The sequence below is a fragment of the Coffea arabica genome, chromosome 8e (assembly GCF_036785885.1).
Source record: "Coffea arabica cultivar ET-39 chromosome 8e, Coffea Arabica ET-39 HiFi, whole genome shotgun sequence".
NCBI classification, from domain to species: domain Eukaryota; kingdom Viridiplantae; phylum Streptophyta; class Magnoliopsida; order Gentianales; family Rubiaceae; genus Coffea; species Coffea arabica.
The window spans coordinates 50123069-50131382 of record NC_092324.1 but is presented as its reverse complement, the minus strand read 5'-3'; the positions used below and the strand labels follow the sequence as shown (position 1 = coordinate 50131382).

The following is an 8314-nucleotide window of genomic DNA, read 5'->3' as shown; positions in this document are numbered from 1 at the left end:
TACTACAAAAGAATACAAATTCCTCTATTTACCACAAAAAAAAAAGGAATACAAACTCGTTTTAAACTGAACATTGTTTTTTTAAAAAAAAAACTGAACATTGTTGTTAGATTCGATAAGTACATAATGTGAAACAAGTGCAGGCCAATTAATGATTTTACCATATTAATGAATTAAAATTCAATATAATGTTTGAGAGAATATGCCCTTTTTTAAATGCATGTAAACGGTTTGAAATGAGGTACATTTTGTTTGGTTAATAAATTTAGAGTTAATCTCATATATATTAATAACGTATATACTACTATCACGGTTAGATATATGACGTATATATCAAATTTAAATTTAAATCTAAATCAGTTATCATGCATCAAACGATAATAGAATATACATTGTCAGTGTACGTAAAATTAATCCATAAATTTAACTAAAAATAATGACTGTTATTTTGAGATAAACTAGAAAGAATAACACACAAAAACTTATAAAGTGGTAACATAAATGAGCATTATATGTTGATAGTGTCACTAATAGATATGAGAAGAAACGCGATAAAATAAATTGCTTTATACGTACTTAAGATATCAAAATTATAGTATCCTTCTACGAATTAGCTTTTACTTACTAGACTTTGTACAAATATACAAGGTTGGTTAAATATATATCTTTTCTAATCTTACCCCCAAATCTGGAATTTTGAGTTTCTCACTAGAGGTTAACCTTTGTACAATTGCCACTTTGTCTCCAAAGACTTGCAAGCTTTCCTTAGTACATGGCATACTTAATTCTCATTCGTTCCTTCTTCAATTTTAAAGTTTCTGATGGGATCTGGTGTATCAGTGTTAGCATTTCTACTCAAACTTTCAAGTTTTAATGTATAAAAAAGCAGATTGATAAATGACTTGCAAATATTTTCATGGGAAAAAATCGTTCAAAACGTCATTTGTATTTCATTAAGTAAATTTTTGCATTCTTTACTTTAAAAATATTAATTTTACGCCCTTACAAAATTAGGTTAGCAAAATTTGACCTTAACCTAAATTTTTTACCACTTTTTAATATGAAATTATCATGCGACCTATATGTATTCATTTTTTTTAATATATAAAAGGTCATATTTCACCTTTTTAAGGGAAAAAATGAATATGGATTGGATCTGATCTCACTTTTTAAGGGAAAAAATGAATATGATTCGAATCAAATTTTACCTTTTAAAAGATAAAAATGAATATGGATCGAATTATTTGTTTAACTACAAATAGGGTCTAACCCCTTCGTTCCTAAAAAAATGAGTATATGTAGTTTACATAATAGATTTAAGGTAGAAAGTGGTCTAAAATTTAGATTGTAATCAAATTTTACGGATTTGATTTTTCAATGGAAGCAAAGTTACTATTTTAAATATGAAGGACAAAAAATTCATTTGATAAAACAACGAGAAAAACGTTTTGAACAATTTTCGCTTTTAACGGTGAAGATTTTAAAAAGTATGCTGGAAAAGTCTGAAGTAACGAGCGTTATGATAACGAAACTGTTTTTACCTGATATAACAGGTAAAAACACTTTTAGCGACCATTTGATTACCTGTTATACTGGTCATCTAAATAAAATAGTACCTAAAAATATGGTTAGTAAGTTTTACATTAAAAATAGTAAGTTAACTCAAGAAATTAGTAACTTTTATGTCTCAAAAAGTAAATTTGAAGAAATATGGAACTTACTTTTTTTTTGAAGTAGATAACTACTCTATATCTAAAACTTACTTTTTGGAGAGTAAGTTTAGTTCAAATAATAGTAAGTTTTTATAGACTAATAGTAAATATTGTTGATAGAATAGTAAATTTGGGTTAATCATCAAAACTTACTAGTTTATGGCATAAATTTACTATTTTACTTAAAGAAACTTATATGGAACAAGTATTAGGAAGTTTATTTGAAATAATGCTAAGATTTTTTATTAATAATTGAAACTTAGTATTATAGTTAGTAATTACTCGTAATGTAAATGTATGATACACAATTGTACGTATCATTTATAAATGTTATATGTTTTAAGCATTTTAAATAAACTATGAAAACTTTTTTTTTGCATATGACCTTATAAAATATGTAAGAATAATTTGTCATATTATAAATTTTGAATTATTTTTGAATTTGTAAAAGGTTAAAAAGTTTGGATGACAGTAAAAAAAAATCTTTTGAGTTATATATAGAATTGCACTTATCTATACATCACAATTTCCATATATGGACACCGATGAATATAATTAAATGGTACGCAATTCTCATATATTAATGCCTATGAATTTAATAAAATGGTAAAATCTTAATAAATTTATTTTCTGGGTCACAAGTATAAAAATTAAAGTTGTATTAACATAGAATAATCTTTGAAAATTATAGTAAAATTACCCATATGTTAAGTTTTGTGACTTTCAAACATACTTTGTATCATTTACATTATGGATTTGTATCCATATGTTTTCTATCAAACTCTTTTGTTATTGGCAAATGGTAAGTAAATTATTATAAAAGGGCATTTTATAATAATCATAATTTTTAATAGATGAATTTTATGTAAACTGTTAAAATTATGAATTCACAAACGACTAAATCTGACTACTTTATGACACATATTAGTCTAAATGACTAAAAAATTACTGTAATCATGTACACGTTGATTGTTGAATTGAAATTTCTTTTATTACTAGTACAAGTTCTTCTAATCAAAGCAAAATAAAATAAAATATCTTTTCCTTTTGTATGCAATAGTTATGCTTAATAGAAAATTATTAAACCATTTTTACAGTACATAATTTCTCCTAAAATTTGTAACATTTACCATGACCTCTAACCTTGACATTGTTATTTAATTTACCTTCTAAATTTAATTTAATTTTCTTATATTAATTGTTATACTAAATTTATAATTTTTGTTATTATATTATTTCTCATTTTGTTTAGGCTTTTACTCTTATTATTTCTTGTGTCTCAGATGTAAATTTATTAAAACTTTATCATCTTATTATATTCATAGGTGTTAATTTATAAAAATTTTGATATATAAACAAGTAATATTCTATATATAACTAGGAAGATTTGTTGTTATTATTATCCAAACTTTCAAACTTTTCAAAAATTGAAAATAATTTAAAACTTATAATACGACAAAATTTTATTACATATTTTACGAGATTATGTGAAAAGTCAAACTTTTTTCCATAGTATTTTAAAATATGTAAATAAATTTTTTTAAATGTTAACTATAATCTTGTATTATACAGGTATATTATGAGTACTTACTAACTAAGGTACTAAAAATTAATCATTAATAAAACATCTTATCGTTATTTCAAATAAATTCCCTAACACTAGTTTGAAATATGTTTTAAAGTAAAATAGTACATGTGTCTCATAAATCAGTAAATTTTGATTATTAATCAATTTTACCATGTTATCAGTAAGAATTACTATTTATGTATTAAAACTTACTATTACATGAATTAAACTTACACTATAAAAAGTAAGTTTGGGATATAAAGTAGTAATTTATTTATTTAAAAAGTAAGTTTAATATTTATTCCAATTTACATTTTGAAGTATAAAAGTTACTAATTTATTACTGTTAACTTACTATTTTAGATGGAAAACTTACTTTCTTATTTTTAAGTGTTATCCTATTTAGGTGGATAGGCCTATCAAATAATCAAATGGCCGCTAAAAGTAAATAAAAAATAAATCGAAAATGGTCATATAAGTGTTATCCTATTTATGTTTCAAAAAGTAAATCGAAATAAAAATGAAAGTTACTTTTTTTAAAAATTAAATTACTACTCTACATTCGAAACTTAGTTTTGTGGGGAGTAAGTTTAGTTCAAGTAATAGTAAGTTTTTATAGATTAATAGTAAATCTTCTTGAAAGAATAATAATTTGGTTAATCATCAAAACTTACTAGTTTGTGGCATAAATTTACTATATTACTTAAAGAAACTTATATGAAACAAGTATTAAGAAGTTTATTTAAACTAGTGCTAAGATTTTTTTATTAATGGTTGAAACTTAATATTATAGTTAGTAGTTGTTGGTAACATAAATGTATAATAATGATTGTATGTTTCATTCATAAATGTTTTGCGTTTTAAGCATTTTAATAAATGTATGCATCATTTATAAATGTTATGTGTTTTAATAAATTTATTTTCTAGGTCACAAGTATAAAAGGTAAAGTGATCGTATCTAATGTAGCGTAATCTTTTAAAATTATAGTAAATTTACCCATATATTAAGTTTCGTGAGTTTCAAATATATTTCGTATCATTCACAATATGGATTTACATGCACATTTTTTATGAAACTTGCTTTTAATTGGCAAATAGTATGTAAATTATTATAAAATGTCATTTTATGATAATCATAATTTTTATAGGTGAATGGAATAGGTGCAAGATCTTGATACTGTACTACAACACAAATTTGGGGATAAGTACAAGTTTCAGGCATCGTCATTTGAATTTGACGAATCTCCTAACATTCCTAAACAACCGAATGGGTAACTTTCATTAATGACGTTTTAAAGCCTAAAAAACCGTGTGCTGAGTATTGTATAACATGAGTATTTGAGTTGCTTTTCGAGTTCTGCTCATCAAGTAAGCCAGTCCAATTTGAAGTAAACAGCAAAATCTACATGCACAAGACATTTGATATGAAATTGGTATTTCAAAATAGGAGAAAACGGCTCATTTTGAGCATCAGAATGAATCTAACTTTTAATAATTGATACTTACGCATCAAAATTAAGCTGGCAGGACACTAGATATAGCTATCTAAGCATGACAAGATTACATGGCCAAGAACTGAATTTAGAGCACAAAGACTTTGGCTTCAGAAATCTGAAGCAATCAAAAGGCTAGTAACTTGATTTGAGAATTTGATCACCAGCATCAAGGGCTCTGATATCACTATCAAAAGCTTCAGTTTGGATTGACATTTCTGGTTTACAAACCCAAGAGCACTTGGATGCTAACAATATCTGAAATTTGATCACCAAACTTTTTTCCAAGCAAGCTGAAATTATTCACATTAAAACAAGTAAACACCAGAAATTGCAAACTAAGGAGATTATGTTCAGATTTACAATCAAAACGCATTAAACTACCTTCGAAGAAACTTAAATCATCCTAAAAGCTTTGAGCAAAGACGTGCAAAAACATTTGTACTCTCTCAAGAATAAAATTCCTTAATGGTCTTGGCTGAAATCTGGTTCATTCACTACAAAACCATCACAAGATTTGTATTAAAAAAAGGCCACAACAACACATAATCATAGCAAATAAATAACATAAAACTTAGGCGTGAAGAAGGAAAAATGTACCTGAATACTTTTCATCTCCTAACAAGCTAGTGTTTTGTACATGACTTTGGATTAATGAAGGATTGCATGCCCACATTAATGCCTATACAAATGCAAATAGAGCACCATTATATTTCATGCCTTCACACAAAAATAAATAAAAGCAAGCTATACATTACCTGACCAGGAGGAATGATCTGAAACCAATTACTATCCATTAATTCCTTATTGCATCCATGCTGTGAATCTGATTGCAATAGGCCATCGGATGATCCTATCAGATTCAAATTTACATTCTCAACATTATTGGGTGCCCCAACATGATCATAATTGTGAGTTTCATATGCATCTGTGCACACTTTAGTACATTTTCGTCTATCATGTCCAAATGACCTGCGGGAAAAAAATTGCCAAGCACAATCCATAAACAATAAGATTGAATTTATAAAGGCGTATATGAAGTGTACATATATAACTAACATTTTTGGCCTTCTAACATAAAGCCAATGAGTGGATGAAATTTAGCATTGCTCATTCATATCTGGTTTTGCAAAGCTATTCTAACCGTAGAATAAGTCAATTTTAAGAGTAGGTGATTACTTGCAATTTTTGCATCGTCTTCGCTTTCGCTTGTGAGTGGACTGTTTTGCCTTTTGTCCCTTTGTAGCAACAACAATTGGACCAAGAGAAAGTATGGACCAAAGTGGAAACCTTTGCCTGGGAATTCAATCGTATCGTTGGAATTGAGAACTAAATAAGAAGAAGACAGATGACTTTAAAGAGATAGGTGATACCCGAAAGTGTTTCAGGAACCCAAAACCGTTTTCAGCAACCCAAAATCATTTTTAGAAACCCGGTGATTTTTTCACTTAAATATGTAAATTTTTTACTTTTAGTATTAGTAAGTTTAGTTTAAACATAAGTAAATTTTGTCAAATAATAAGTAAATTAAATTACTCAAAGTGTAAATTTCTATTTCTGACTAAAACTTATCTTTCAGGCATATACTTACTAGTTTGAATTAAAAACTTACTTATCTTCTCGACTTGGCAACCCGTTTCTTTTCTAGGTATTTTATGATTAGAACTCCATTCTCTCTATATTACAAACCATCATCAAACTAATTGAAAACCTCAATTCTCATATAAACCATTCATCTGAATTTTGTTCCAATCAACCCATTCAACAGATTTATGTTCCAGTCTAATCGTTATGATATAGCAATGGCATTAACAAGCTATTTTGACTCTCCCGGTAAGGGTTTACGTATTAGTAATTTTTTAGGAGGAAGATGAGTTATTCACATGTCCAAAATATCGAAACAACCAGCATAATCTAATCCTTAGTTCAATGAAAGTCACAAATTTGCGGGTAGGTAGATTAGATTATGTTGAATGCCTTTGGCTCTTTACAATGAAATTCAAAATTTTTTCTCATGACAGAGCAAAGACGGTGATATAATTGATTGTGTCTATATGTATCAACAACCAGCATTTGACAATCCTTTGCTCAAAGACCACTGGATTCCGCAGGTTTGCCCCATGCAACACCATTCAAAAGAAAAATAAACAAAAAAAATGCAAAAATATGAAGTATGTATAACACCATAATTGATTGATGGTCGGAAACTGTTCTATGAATTTTCTCTCCTTTCCTGACTGAAGAAGAGGGAAGATGTGATTCTACAAAATCTACATGTATCATAGGATGGTAATAAGAATTGCTTCTGCAACACAGATTTACAAGAGTAATAATGGCCAAATTTCCGTGGCATTGCAGACGTTACAATGGAGTAAAAAATTCAAGAGGCTGATAATAAATTTCCATAGAAACAACAGATTCGCAACAATGATTCTAGATCAGTTCAGTTCAATAACATATGCTCCATCAAGCGTATCAACTTAGAATTCCAAAACGGGAGAAACCTCTCTTGCCTGAAGAATTCAAGTTATAAAGCTCATGTTGAGTTACTAATATATTAGTAATTCTCACCCGCACAGAGTAGCAATCACAACATACAAATTTCTCTTTGACATTTCACCAAACATCTTATATGCATTCACAAATTAATCACATTTAACTTAAACGCCTGGTCTCAAGTCCTTTCCTAGATGTTTCACATGGCTATTAAACATATTTTACCCGTAGACAATCAAAACTACAACCATTTCCTAGATGTTTCAACGGACATTTTCGGCCCCAAAATTGCAATAAAATCTTCAAATTCTCAGCCTTGATTTCCCAAGAAAATCTTGACAAACAAAACAAATGAAATATAAATAAATTACAGCAATATAATCAAACGATTTCACGAGAACATGATGATCTAACCTCGTCACTGCTATTTTTCATATGCTCTTTGGCTGGCTACCACCGTCGCTAACCCTTTTGTTGTGTTTGCATATGGCAGCACTCAAACCCAACCGAACGATGAGAAAGGATAGAAGCAAAGTGTGAACTAAAGATGAAAATTTTGAAGTGAGAAGATTTATTCAATTGTAACAAAGAGAATGTGTGGATCAAAGTGGAAACCTTTGCTTGGGAATTCAATCGTATCATTGGAACTGGGAACTGAATAAGAAGAAGGTAGATAACTTTAAAGAGAAAGGTGATACCCAAAACCGTTTTCAGGAACCCAAAACCGTTTTTTTACTTAAATATGTACATTTTTTACTTTCAGTATTGGTAAGTTTAATTTAAACATAAGTAAATTTTGTCAAATAATAAGTAAATTAAATTACTCAAAGTGTAAATTTCTATTTCTGACTAAATCTTATCTTTCAGGCATATACTTACTAGTTTTAATTAAAAACTTACTAAAGTTAATATTAATTATTTTAATATAATATTTAAAAAGTCACTAAAAGATTTGATCTGTCACTAAAGGTAATAGAAACCTATAATAGCAGGTTTCCCTAATATCGTTACCATAACTATAGGCACTGTAGCACTGTCCATACATT

General features: G+C 27.9%; 1 long non-coding RNA gene across 3 annotated transcripts; it reads right to left on the bottom strand.

Moving 5' to 3' along the window:
• Nucleotides 1–4437: 4437 nt before the first annotated feature.
• Nucleotides 4438–8311, bottom strand: LOC113703124 (uncharacterized). 3 transcript variants are annotated; one of them, XR_011820074.1, is made up of 5 exons: nucleotides 5952–7660; nucleotides 5531–5744; nucleotides 5157–5269; nucleotides 4786–5065; nucleotides 4438–4681 (listed from the first exon to the last, which is right to left on the bottom strand). It is a non-coding gene; the product is annotated as an uncharacterized lncRNA (long non-coding RNA). The 3 variants fall into 3 exon arrangements; XR_003451365.2 differs by lacking the exon at nucleotides 4438–4681 and adding an exon at nucleotides 7683–8311 and having other exon boundaries at nucleotides 4741–5065; nucleotides 5952–6068; XR_011820073.1 differs by lacking the exon at nucleotides 4438–4681 and having other exon boundaries at nucleotides 4741–5065; nucleotides 5952–6923.
• Nucleotides 8312–8314: the final 3 nt, after the last annotated feature.